General features: G+C 41.6%; 1 long non-coding RNA gene across 1 annotated transcript; it reads left to right on the top strand.

The window, feature by feature from the left end:
- Positions 1-634: 634 nt before the first annotated feature.
- LOC145408464 (uncharacterized) lies at positions 635-7335 on the top strand. Its single transcript, XR_013898925.1, has 3 exons — positions 635-694; positions 4633-4676; positions 6916-7335. It is a non-coding gene; the product is annotated as an uncharacterized LOC145408464 (long non-coding RNA).
- Positions 7336-14841: the final 7506 nt, after the last annotated feature.

Here is a 14841-nt window from a genome sequence, read left to right as displayed (position 1 = left end):
AAGATTAGAATTTCTTTTCCCTCTTTCCTATGAAATTTCCATGACAGTCGTTCTATGTTGAATGGTGATCCTTCTCACTATTTCCTGCCGGCTTCGGCTGGAGGGTTTGGTGGGTGGGGGGGAGCCTTCCTGCTTTTCTATCTTTGTCCTTAACTAGTAGAATAGTTTCGTTAGTTGCAACCTTCCCTATATCAGTCATGAAAGTACGAACAGGTCTGTTGCTGTTTGCTTTCCTGTGTACTCCTTTGTCCCATCTTCCCATCTTCCCTCTCCCTCTCACTCCTTTCCCTTCGATACCTCCCTCACTCAACTCCTTCTCCCTCAGTCACTCTCTTGCTCCTCCCTTCATCCCTCCTTCATTTTTCCCCCAGTCCCGTTCTCCCTTCTCCGTTCCCTCCACCGCTTCCTCCCTCTCCTCCATATCCTCTCCTTCACTCTCCCCACCACTCCTCCATCCCCCGCCTCCATGCCTTTCTTCCTCTCCACTCTCCTCCTCCTCCCTCAGTCCCTCTCTCCCTTTTCCCCCTTCGCTCCATCCCTCTCCTCCCTCCTCCTCTCCCATCCACTCTCCCTCTCCACCCCCTCCACCACAAACAGGCTATATTACCCCCTCAGTCCTGCTCCACGCACACACTCCACGTCCACCGCCAGCATGAGACCTCTGCTTATTCTCATCCTTACTGCATTCATCTTGGTGAGTTGGAGAGTTTAACTGTGATTCTCTCTCTCTCTCTCTCTCTCTCTCTCTCTCTCTCTCTCATTGTACTGAAGGGGTTTATGCTGAGTTTTGTATTTTGTCACTTTTCAATATTCACTCTAATTGGATTTTGAAGCGTTTGGTAGCTGCATGAGTGAAGATAAATAGATATACAAACAGTTCTGTGCACAAGTTAACTTTAGCAGTGTTTATGGCTATCCTTCCTCATCATTGTTGTCATGTGTGGGTGTCATAGCAACGATCTGCAAGGTGTGGGGAAGAGGTGTATGCTTTACTACTTATCGTCATGGATTTTGTTGGTGTTGTTGCTGTTCTAAGATGAAAGATTTGATGGAAACCTTTACTGTCTACACCTTAAAGGCCTGAATTGCTCACCTATTGGGCTGATTTCTGGGACACGCCTTCCCAGGCACGACCCGAAGTGATCTCTCTTGACAGGAATAAAACTGACGGAGCCTAGAAGAACCTGAGAGATCTCTTGTCAGAACTAAATCATCTACCATACCTCAAAAAACATTTGTGCGATGGGACAGTTATTTGGTACACGCAGTCTGACATAAAACAAATAGGTCTCTGCCGACCTGGCTCGATTCCATGGACGTGAAATGATGTGAGAGGACTAAACTGACAGAAACAGGTTTTGACCAATGGCACTAAGTTGACACGAACTGACCTCACTGGGCATGATGGAACCTTAAGTGACAATAATGATCCTGACTGGATCTAGCTGGACCTAATGAACGTAGCTGACCCTAAATGGCCCTTGGAGGTCCTGACCTGACGTGTCGTAAATAAATCTGAACTGCTATTTATTCCTCTGACTAAAGTAAGCTGGACGTGAAGTGTCTGCATGGATCTGAACTGATCTAAATGAACCCAATTGGATTTGAATGGAAGTATCTGGACCTGAATAACTCTCAGCTAACCTGCACTGATCTGACCTACATAACCTGACTGGATTCCTAAATGAATCCGAACTGATCTTAATGGATAAGAATTTAAGCTGACCTGAATAGACGTGATTGACTATGACAGGTCGGAACATAAGCGTAATAAAGTCACCTAGTAGTAGTGACTGTAACCCCATCCACATAAATAAGAACCCGGTGGACTGCAAGCCAGAGCTGTGTCTTTTCCGTACTCCATCATACATGCTTCAATCAAACATCCTCTTTCACAGGATAGGCAGGGGTGTGAGGGACGTATATATATAACAGGGCAGCTCCACTGTCTGGTCATATCGGTGCCACCACACGAAGGTGTCAGTTTCCAACACTACCAAAACGAATGAAAACAGAAGTATGTTATGTGATAAGATGGTCTGACAGACGCACTTGTTTACTGTCTGACATGGGAAGCCCGGACATCCCCTGGTACTAACCCGAGTGAGGCAATATTAGTCTGGAATTATACAGCACCTGGACTATATTCTCACCTGGGATTACCCCCGCCCAACCAGTCCTCTGTCCCGCTCAGTAACTCCATCTATCTCATCAGCACCTATTACTTTACTGCCTTTTAACATGCCCCCCCTTCCCACAAATCTATCTATCTATCTATATCTATATCTATCAGTCTATATATCTCTATCTATCTATCTATCTATCTATCTATCTATATATATATATATATATATATATATATATATATATATATATATATATATATATATATATATATATACAGTATATATATATATATATATATATATTAATGGTCAAAAACGCGGGCCAGGATGTTATCCGCTCCTCCCCCTCCCCTCCCCCGCCACATACGTCCTTGGATCTCAAGGTGACAGGCACGCTACTAAGGGGTTGTGGTGGGAGTGTTGGGTGTGTTGTGGTGAGGTACAGGTGTTTGGTGGGGGGGGGGGGTATGTGTGTGTTGTGGTCTGATAGCTGGGAAAAACCAAAGCAGCGCAGGACGAACGGCAGCCTGTAGAGGTCATACGAGTATATTACACTCATCATAACATCATAAAGTGGGTGCCAGGCTGTGTACATACATACACACATGGATGCATACATACATACATACACATATGCATACATACATACATGCATACATACATACACATAAAATGTGTGTGTGTGTGTGTGTGTGTGTGTGTGTGTGTGTGTGTGTGTGTGAGGATACCCTGTGAATATAGGAGCTGGAGGATTGATGATTTGTCAATAGTGAAGGTTTATCCTGATTTTATCTGCAACAACAACAACAACAACAAGATAATTTCACTTTGCTTCCATAAACTTGGCATACTTCGACGCAGGTAAAATCCCCACCAAACCTCATTGTTACACCTCATCACCACTGACCTCCCCCTCCACCCCAAGCCTCTATTCAAAGGGTTGCTATATAAAGGAAAGAGTTGAACAGTAACATAATTTCTGTTTTGTGGGTAAAATTAATTCATGTTTCCTTGACTCAATATAACATCCCTAGTTTTGAACGAAGACAAAGCTGCCATTATGGTTTGCTAGATGAAGGATAATTACGTGGTTGAAATTACAGCCAGCTTTTTGTGTGTATTAGTTTTTTAGTAAAGCTGGAGGCGAGGGACAAGGGGGATGAGGGGTTGTACCTCACTCTCACTCCTCTCTCCCTTCCTTCTCCCTCTCCCTCTCCTTTCATCCCCTCTCCCCCTCTTCCCCTCCCTCCCCCTTTCATCCCCTCCCTCCCGTACCTAATCACCTTACAGTTTCTCTCTCTCTCTCTCTCTCTCTCTCTCTCTCTCTCTCTCTCTCTCTCTCTCTCTCTCTCTCTATTTTCTTGGTTTTTGGTAGGTGGGGATGCCCACTGTCCTTCTTGCATTTCTATCCTTGTCCTTAACTGGTAGCATAGACTTGTTACTTATAACCTTCTCTAAACCAAACAGCCACGACAGGACCAACAGATCTGTTGCTGTTTGCTTTCCTTTGTACTCATTTGTACCTTTGTGCTCAGCTGATGTATAAAAGAGTACAGGGCAAAGCACATCGAGTAACAATTCAAATATTTTCTGGTAACCACACAACCCAATGGACGCCTGGAGGTCTAGTAATTTAAGGCGCTCCAACCAAATGTGATGGACAAGAGTTTACATTCGAGGAAAGATTGGGGCTTATTGCTCATATAATGCCACTCAGGGTTTAGTAACTGGTCACCCTCGTATTAAATGTCGGGAATAAGTAGCTTAGTCCCGGGCACTATGCTTATGGGATAATATAGGACTGGATGATACACAGACGGAGATTTTTCCTTTTGGTGTTGGTGTTTTCATTCTTCTTACTGACGCTCGTGGTGTCGGATGGTTTAATTCAGCTTATAAAAGACTTTTCTCCCTCGAAGGGGGGTCAGATGCAGCCTACATCAACACCTTCAGGTCTTCACCAACAAGGGTCTTTCATAAGTTGAATGAAGGCGCTCCGATCGGATTAAGACGGTGCAGGTTTATATCCAATGGGTGGTTGGGGTTTACTGCTCACGTAATGCCGCTGAGAGATGAGTGAGGCTGGTCACTCTCATCTTAAATGTCATGACCAACTTGCCTTGTCTCGGGCTCCTACACTTCTCATGGGGCAACGTAGGATTGGATGATGGATAAATGGAGCAAAATATCATTAAATGTACGTCATTGGACTGAATTTAAACAGTTATTATTATTATTATTATTATTATTATTATTATTATCATCATTATTATTATTATTATTATTATTATTATTAGTGCCAGTAGTAGTAGTAGTAGTAGTAGTAGTAGTAGTAGTAGTGGTCGTAGTAGTAGTATTATAGTAGTTGGTGTTGTTGGTTGTGGTGGTGGTGGTAATGGTGGTGGTTGTATTTATCTATTTATTCATATATTTACTTCATGTTGTTATTCTTGTATCTGTCCACTTTTCAAACATCGGCATTAATGTGTTCCCTCTCTCCTTGCAGGGTATGGCCGAGGCGGGTCGTCCCTCACCCATCTACGGCCCCCCGTAAGTCAGTCAGTCGTCAGCAGGAACAAACACCTTACCACAACTTAAATGTCCTTCAGTAGTATCTATAAACATTCTTGAGCCTAAGTTGTGTATGAGACTGCTTATACATATACTTGTCTTCAGTCATATAGCTACAGTATGTTTGTTTTCATACGACAAAGATCAGTCACCCATTTTCAGTTCAGCAAAACCACCCTAGGAACGTCCATTAATTCTCCATAAGTTTTCCAACGACGTGCGTGGATCCGCTGTAGCTTTGGTAACTTCCGAGAACACTACCTTTTGAGGCTGAAATTTGCTCGTGTTCTATCTATAGCCACAGGTTATAATCCCATAAGGGGTGGCCATTTGTCTTTTAGTTGTTTTACGGGGAGGGCCACAAACCCTCCGCCGACCAATTTGTTGATTTTTGAGAAGTTCACTTAAGTAAAGCCCATTTTTGTTTTTGTTTTTCTTTTTCTTTCTTCTTCTTCCCATAAGCTTTCCAATGATGTGCGTAGGTCCACTGTAGCTTTAATAATATCCAAAATAATCCACTTTTGATGTTTGATGTTGAACTCTTTTTTTTTTTTTTTTTTTTTTTCACTGGCAAATCGTCAGAATTGTCACTTAAATAACGAGTATTACTTTTCATAAGCTTTTCAAAGATGTACATATATTCTCTGTAGTTTTCACAGTGTTAGAAATAGCATCTTTTGGGTGATGTGAGTGGTATAGCCGAAACCTACCCTCTTTATTACTGTCTTCGCTCCCTTCGTTCCCTTCAGTAAGATGATCTCCCAAGTTTTACACACAGGGGTTCAGAACAAACAAAGCAAGATTCCAACCTTTTCATCTCCCTTGAATATTGCTGGTTAAGTAGGAAAATTTTGATTCTGATGCATTTTTGGAATGTCAAAGAACTGCTGACCGGAACTATACATTATTGCACGATGTATTAGTGTGAGTTGAGGGCTTTTGGCGGGATGTCACTGATGGGATGTCAGGCGGCTTTATTCTGTCTATAAAATGATGTTTCTTTCTCTGTTTGGTTATGTATGTATGTATGTATGTGCATGTATGTATGTGTGTAGCTGCGAGTATGTATGTATGAATGTATCTAAGAGAATGTATGTATGTATGTATGTATCTACGAGTATGTATGTATGTATGTATCTACGAGTGTGTATGTATGTATGTGCGTACCGTATGTATGAATGTGTGTACCCACGAGTATGTATGTGTGTATGTATCTACGAGTATGCATGCATTTTTTTTTTTTTTTTTTAATGTGTCCGACTCTGGGCATAGGCTTCAAAGCCTGCTATCAAGGCCCAGCAGTCCTCCTACATACCATACACCTCTACATGTATGTATGTATGTATGTATGTATCTACAAGTATTTATATACAGTACATGATGTATGTATATATTATCTACAAGTATGTATGTATGTATGTATCTACAAGTATGTATGTATGTGTGTATCTACGAGTATGTATGTATGTATGTATGTATGTGTGTATCTACGAGTATGTATGTATGTATGTATGTATGTGTGTATCTACGAGTATGTATGTATGTATGTGTGTATCTACGAGTATGTATGTATGTATGTGTGTATCTACGAGTATGTATGTATGTATGTTTGTGCGTATCTACAAGTATTTATGTACAGTATGTATGTATGTATGTATGTATATATCTACAAGTATGTATGTATGTATATATGTATGTATATACGAGTATGTGTGTATGTATGTATCTACGAGTATGTATGTATGTATCTACGCGTGCATATATATGTATGTATGCATGTAGCCTCTCTCTCTCTCTCTCTCTCTCATCCAATCCTCTTTTTTTTTCCCAGTCACAAGTGTAGGGCCCCAGGGCTAGGCTGCAATGTGCCAATCATCCCGGAGCTAAGGATGTTAAAATACACAATTGGTGAATGCTGTAAGGAGTGTTCTAATGTTTGTTGTAATTCTGAATGCTTTAAGGCTAATGTTTAAAAGCGTTTGTGAAGCCAGGATTCCGTGGCCTTGAATGGTGAGTAGATGGAAGTGTTGTTAATGGGCACACATTGGTTATTATGAAAGTTTATCGATTTTTTTTTCTCTCTGCCTCTCTAAACCTTACCTCACCCAACTCAGGGACGGGAAAGGTCTGGATGAAGATGATAATGATGATGATGTTTTCTTAAGGCCAATTTCTGAATGCTGTTGTGAGATTCTTTCTAAGCGTTTCTTCCCCTCAGGTATGGTCGGTGCCCCCGCCCTGACTCCTTTGGACGCGTGTGCATCCAGTACTACGACCAGTGCCAGAGCGACCGTGAGTGTTCCTACAAACAGCCCGGGTCCCGATGCTGTCTGGTGGCTGGGTGTGGCAAGGAATGCATAAATATTTAGTAAGGTGGGGTTTGATGACCCGCCTAAGAGAAAATGTCCATGGTATCGAGACTATTCATGTCACAGATATGGGGCTACTGTATCTAGAAGCACTCATGCACTCTCTGTCTATGATGCGTGTGAACTATGGATGCCTTGGTGAAATTCAAAATTAGAAAAAATGAGGGGCTTTTAATCCCATGGTTGGGACCAAACTCCCTTTGAAGAGGCCTTTTACCCCGTGTTTTAAATTCTGTGTTTTGATTCAAAGAGATGGGAAAAAAATAAAGTTATAAACAAAATAAAGTTTTATTGACTCCCTTGCAAAAAAAAAAAAAAAAAAAAATCATATCATTTTTGGCTGAAAGTGCAAATAAGCAACTAAAAAATAATTATTGATGAAAGCCGATAAAGATTAATCTTAAGACAATCACATGAGTAAGGCAAGTTTTTCTTATTCAAGGAAAATATACTCTTTTTTAGTTTGCAGGTGAGACCCTTTGAAATCCGGCAGGTTACAACAAACCCCAAAATGGGCAAGAAAGAAGCCTGTGCTGTGATTAGGTTTATGGAAAACAAAAAAGAGTATAACCCTTTCCGGGAAATTCATGAAAACATGGTCAATACACTTGATGTGGACTCTCCTTGTTAATCCACCACAAAGAAGTGGGCTGCTGACTTCAAGTACGGCAGGGAGAGCACTGTAGATGACCCACGCCCAAAATCATCAGCTATGGGCGATCAACTGGAGACTATTCACTACATAGTCTTGAATGGCAGACGTTTGTCTGTGCAACAAGTAGCCGACACCATAGGCATCAGTGCCGGCTCAGTGCACACTGTTTTGACTAACATCTTAGGTATGAATAAGCTGTCTACACGATGGCTGCCCAGAATGTTGACACCAGACCAGAAACTGACCAGTTTGGAAATCCAAGGACTCTTTTGTCTCGTTTCTAGGCTGATGCAGACAGTTTCTTCCGGAGATTTGTGACACAGGATGAGACATGGATTCACCACTTTGAACCTGAATAAAAGAATGAAAGCAAGCAATGAAAACACAACGATTCTTCACCTTTCCCAAAATTCAAGCAAGTGACACCTGTCGGAAAGGTAATGGCCTCAGTGTTTTGGGACACTGAGGCAGTTCTCACAATGGACTACTTTCAAGTGGGTCAAACCATTAATGGCGCCTATTATGCATCAGAAGCAGTCAAGGAGAAACGGAGAGAAAAGCTGGGAGCGGGCGTGCTGTTGCTCCAGGACAATGCTCCTGGCCACACGGCACTAGTGGCAGTGGCTGAAGCACTCAGCTCTGACTTTGAACTGTTGCTTCATGCTCCTTACCCACCCAACCTGGCACCATCTGATTTCTACCTGATTCCCAAAATGAAATCTCACCTGCGTGGTCACCATTTTCGGAGTGACGATGAAGTCATCCATGCTGTTGAGGCATATTTGGAAGCTCAAGATGCGACCTTCTTCCGCGACGGGATAGCAATGCTTGAACGTCGGTGAACAAGTACTTGGAACTTAGGGGAGACTACGGTGAGAAGTAATACAAGAACGGTCTTTCTCGTGGGACATTTTTTTGAGTGAAGCAGAGAACTTTTTGAAGGACCCACGTAGCAACATGAAACAGACTAGAAGAGAGTATGAGAAAAAAGTATGCCCTTTATCGTTCGGGGAGGAATGAGGAACATGGAAGGCAGAACACAGTGTTGGCAGAAGATTGCCAGCGAACTTTTGCTCATGGCTGTATGTTTTATGTTTTTTCTGAACTTCTTAAAAAATTGTCCTTGTGCCATTATTCTACATTTACTTGTACCGATTTTTTTGTTATTTGTGTTTTCTTTGGGCTTCTGAAACTATCTCTGTAACATTTTTTTTTTATTTATCTGTGTTCATGAAATTATTATTATTATCATTATTATTATTATTATTATTAGTGGTAGTAATTGTAGTAGTAGAAGTAGTAGTAGTAGTACTAGTTGTAGTAGTAGTAGTAGTAGTAGTAGTAGTAGTAGTGGTAGCAGTAGTAGTAGTGGTGGTAGTGATAGTGGTAGTAGTGGTAGTAGCAGTAGTATTGATTGTTGTTTAGTTGTTAATGTTTTGCTGTTTTATTATTATTATTATTTTTACTGTTATTATTATCCATCCATCCATCATCCAATACTTTGTTGCCCCCTGAGGAATGTAGGAGCCCGAGGGTAGGCAAGCTGGTCCTGACATTTAAGATGAGAGTGACAAACCTCACTCATCCCCGAGTAGCATAATGTGAACAATAAACCCCAACCATCTCTTGGATATAAACCTACACGGACTCAATCCGACTGGAGTGCCTTAATTACTCACTAAACCACCAGGCACTATAATTTGCTTATATGGTTACAACCCAGCACAGGAAATGGTTTCCCAGTGTACAGGAAACCATTTGGCTCGTCACTCAGTGTAGAGTCACCCATAGGCAGAAGGAAGAGGAATGAATGAAGGAAAGAAAGACAGAAGGGGGAGTGTAAAGTCACCCGTAGGCATAAGGAAGAGGAAAGAATGAAGGAAATAAAGACAGAAAAGGAAGAAAGGGAGGAATGAGCAGACACCCAAAGCACCACATTGAGTGAGTGGACGTATTATTATTTATTAGATTAATTTAATTAACCCGATAGCTGCTACGTACATCATATGAAGAATAGCGGGCGACTGCAACATACATCATATGATCAAGCTCTTTTTGTTTTAAAAAGGCACACTACATTTTTCACTCAAATGTCCACAAATAGCATACCACAGCCAAACTAAGGTAAATAACGAACTCATATTTGGTTTCCTATTCTTTTCCATGGACGCTTTCATTTACAAGAACAAAAATTAATTTTGAGGAAAAAAAATCCCATTTTTTTGTGCATGGGGGGATCGACCACGAGATCTAATGCTGCAGTTAAAGGGTTAAAAAGCACTTCGTTCAGTTTTATTTCCCTTTTTCTTATTTCATAGATGACTTCGACCATGCACAGGGATTAGGCCAGGTTAGGTTAGGTTAGGTTAGATTAGGTAGGGTTAATACTAAAAGGTAAATAATTTGTTAGATTTTACAGTTTTCATCTCGTTTTTTACTTCAATCCCTTAATGAGAGTTAGGACAGGGTTGGGTAAGTATATGATCATTTGCAGTTGAAAGTATTGTCAGTTAAAATCAAATATGAGTAAATCCTCCCCCCAGAGAAAAAATTAAATTTGTGTATATATATATATATATATATATATATATATATATATATATATATATATGTGTGTGTGTGTATATATACATATTTAGTACCAGTTTAAGGATATTATTTCGAATTTGACTTCACCCATTTACAGGCCTTAGGATCCGTTTGCGGTGGAAGTTGTTCCCTAAATCATGCAAAAAAGGGTTATTTCTTACCTGTACTGAAAAAAAAATAAATAAATACAGTGGGCTCGCACAGTACAAGAGTGGATGGGTGGTCTTGGTACTCACACACTTTGAAATCACGCACTGTGAATACATACTCTTATGGGAAAAAGTACATATGGGCGGTACCCCCTCATACCTTGAAATTTTTTTACCCTTAGAGACATAATAAAGGGAAAATTTTTCAGACATACTGTATACTGCAGATATATCTACAATAACAATAATATGGTCAGTCATCTTAACAACAGTAGACAACAGGCCTGACGGACGTAAATAACAGAGGTTCCAAGGCGCGGCAACACATTTAGAGTGCCCCTGCAGCACTCCTCCCCCCCGTACCGCGCGTGTTTAACAGTTGCCAGTGTTGTATTATTTCACACTTTGATGAGGATTTCTACGGCCTGTCGAATTGTGTATTTCTTCCAGAATGCAGTAACAGTCATTATGGTGGGGGTTGCAGGCATGCCAGGTGAAGCAGGTGGGACTTCGGAGGTGGAGGCGGCTGGTGAGTCGTGGGGTGGGGGGCAGTGAAGGTGGAGGGGACGGTGGCGGGCGAGTCAGGGGAGGTGGTGAGGGTAGGTCACTTGCATACTATGCGATTCGCGTACTGTGAACTCAAGTACTGTGCGAGCCCACTGTACTATGACTGAACTAAAAAAAAAAAAAATCCCTGATTTACTGTACTTATTGTTGTCTTGAGACTAATATATATGTTTTGTTTTTTCAGATAATCTAACACTGTAATTCTCCTACATGTATAGAACCGCACATATCACGCAGCCAGCACTGTCCTTAAGAGGATGGTGGACAGCTTCTTCATTTGTCACACAGAACCTACACTGTACATTATTATTCTTTGTGGTAGCACCTAAGTAGTGTTTTGTTTTTCACAGTGCTCCCAGGGTTTCTGATTGTTTGTAGTCTTTATATTGTCTTTTGTACTTTAAGAGAAGCAATGGATCTGGCTACTGAAACGATACTCTGCTGAATGTGCTGATGGTTGTTGGTTATCTGCTCTCCTTCCCATCCTATTTGATCCCCTGTTAACCTTTAGTTTACTGTTAAGTTCCCCTATGGAATTTTTATTTTTCCTTAACTAGTTTTCTTAATTAATTTCTCTGATTAATTACTTTCTTTTTATCACATAGAGCTCTTCTGCAGAAGGTGGAATCCAAAGCTTTTCACCTCATCAACTCTTTAAGTTAGCAATGTGAATGATTTTTCCGTAATATACAATATATAAATTAAACAACTACTCTGTGTATTATTTTTAAACATACCTATATTCATTAGTGTCCAATCTTGTGCAGACTATTGATGTATTGCACCTTATAGTCAAACCAAGTTTCATGGGTTCCGTTCACCATTAACTATATCTTAACTATACTGATGTAGTTACAGTACTGTTTGCAGTATATGAATCTTGCAGGACATTTATATAGTTTGCACATTATTGAAAATTAACCCGTTGATGATTATGATGCATCTTGACAGTTTATTTTATCATCATTAGACAAGTTTATACGACTTAAATTAGGAAGGCTTTCTAGAAATCAAATGGATAAAAAAAAAATTTAACATTCAATCCCTAGATCCCACAAGTTCTTCCCAAGCTGAATAAATTATAGTCTGTATGAGTTAACCGACTTATAAGCTAACAATGCTTTGATGATTGATGAATTTGACAGTTTATTGTGGCTAAATTATTACTTTTATTCAGCATAGGAAGAACTTGTTGGAATTAGGGAGTGAATGTATATTTTTTTATGCATTTGGTTTCTAGACAGCCTTCCTAATTTGCATGCATGTGATTTATTCCACCAGATATTACTGTGTATTATTCATGAATTTCAACACGTCTATTACACGTGCTTAAACTCTCGAGAAACGAACTATCAAAAAAGATCAGATATCCACAACTTTTAGACATCTCCAGTCCACATCTTTTTCACGTGAAAAATGTGACATTTGCCCACTGGGACACTTTGGTAACTAGAACATTTAACATTACTTCAGCTTACAAAACCTTTCACTTGGAATTAAATATATTACGAAACAGGTTAAAACTAAACGGTTTTCCTTTACACTTCGCTGAAACACACGTAGGAAAAAGGTTAAACAAAATACTGCCCTCCCCCCTACAAGTTCAGACTGCTCCTAAAGCTCACGTTTATTTTGTAACCCCTTTTTTAGGACCTCGTTCCTTTGGAGTAAAGAATGGAATTAGGAAACTCATCTCTGAACATTGTCCACAAGTATTGGGGGATAGTATTTAAACCATCAACAGTGTTATCCAACAACTTCAAGTTCAAGGACCGCGTCCACGATTCTCTGATGTCATCGGAGGTGTACAAGTTTAAGTGTAATAGATGTAAATCTATTTATATTTGTCAGACCAAACGACACCTCATCGCCATGATTTTGGAGCATCGTGGAAGGTCACATAGAACGGATCTCCCTTTATCGAAACCCGGCTAGTCAGCGATCTGTGAACACTCTGAGGCCTCAGGCCACCCAATGTATACAAGAGATTTCTCCATTCGCCATGGACTGGACTTTTGATGAATGGTCGTGGAGAGTGCAGTCGTGTATTCGTTGTTCTCTCCTCTAGCGCTCTAAGGCTGCCTCAGCGGCAATAGCTTTGTACATAGCCAAAATAAAGTTAGGTTATCTAGATCTCATTTTCCTCCCTGGCCTTAGTAGATATAGTAGGTGTCTATATCTAATTCCTGAGATTGCCTTTGCTTACTCACGTCTGGAGTGTACCCCCCACTGATCGCTCTGGGGTGTGAGATACACACAGGCGCGTCCTCCCGAGAGTGGTTTGAGAGGGTAATCTCAGACTAGGTGTGTCTTCCCCAGGTGATTTGTCCCTTGGTCGTTTTTCTCTTTCTTCCCACTTCCCCCTCACGGGGGAAGTGGTAACTATGGCGGACGCCACTGCTGCCTCCCCCCCCTTCAGGGGGGGAGGTAGTCCTGACCGACCCCCGACTGTCTCACGGACGGACTGCCCCCAGACTGAACTGCCCCAGACACGAACCCGTCTTGACATTAACGTACACAACGCCGAGTTTGTCCTGATTCATGCGGTTGGTTCCACTCCCCTGTCCAGCCTCAATCCCTTCATCATCAAGAAGGTGATTGATGGGTGTGCAGGTGAGGTGGAACAAGTGAAAAAACTTGCGAGTGGAGATCTTCTCGTAAAAACTATGAACTCAAGTCAGGTAAAGGATTTGCTTGAACTGAGGAAGTTCCACAGTTATGATGTCCAAACAACGATCCCCCACTCCATGAATTCCTGCATGGGTGTTATCACCTGCAGGGATCTGGTGCTTATGGAAGAGGAAGAAATCGTACAGGAACTTGCTCAGCAAGACGTAATAGAGGCCAGATTTATTACAAGATTTTCGGAAGGCATAAGGATGAAGACCACAACAGTTGTTTTGACTTTTGGAAAAGTATCTCTTCCAGCCAATGTGAAAGTTGGATACGAAATTACCAATGTCAGACCATACATCCCGAACCCCCTTCATTGTGCAAAGTGTCAACTCTATGGACACCATGAAGAGGCTTGTCAGGCTTCCAATTTCGTGTGTGGCAGGTGTGCGACTGTGGGACATACTGCTGAACACTGTACATCCGAGACTGAATGTAGCTTCCACTGTAAGGATGCTCACTCCACTTCCTCTAGGGCTTGTCTCAAGTGGAAGGAGGAGAAAGAGGTCTGCACTGTGAAAGCTACTGAGGGCATATCTTTTTACGATGCTAGGAAGAAGGTGAAGGAGTTGCATGCAACTCCCAAGCCTAATATCTCCTATGCATCGGGGGTTGTGTCCCGTCCCGTGATGTGCACCGTGGAAATGCAGACTGACCTAACATTCGCTCCTCATGCCCCACGCCCTACCTCTCAGTCTAAGCCTCCTGTACGCTCCAACTCTCTGACGGACATCCCTGTTGCTACATCGAACTCCCAGGCTGCCGCTGCTCCTTTGCAGTCAGTGCAGCCAAAACAGAAGCCTGACAAGTCAGATAAAATTAATTTGACAACCCTCACCAAGCCGGGACGTCCTCATGTCCTTTCCGTTCCTGGTCCAATTAGGGAGAGAAAGAATAGCTCTTCCTCGGTGGAGTCTGGGAGCCTTGTTATTGACGAGACTATGGAGATCTCCACGAACAAGCACCGGGATAGGTCTCCCGGTAGTCGCTCGCCTCCTGGTGGGCGACAAAAAAAGACCAAGCACACTGGCCCCCAGCGAAAATCTTAAACTGCCGCATTCACTCTATTACAGTGGCATTGTACAGGTGTTGGGAATAAGTTACCAAATATAGCAATCTTGCTGTCAATACACAGGCCAAAC

The sequence above is a fragment of the Coenobita brevimanus genome, chromosome 77 (assembly GCF_032717465.1).
Source record: "Coenobita brevimanus isolate Jiangsu-jjx chromosome 77, ASM3271746v2, whole genome shotgun sequence".
Lineage (NCBI taxonomy): Eukaryota > Metazoa > Arthropoda > Malacostraca > Decapoda > Coenobitidae > Coenobita > Coenobita brevimanus.
This window is presented reverse-complemented; position numbering and strand designations above follow the sequence as displayed.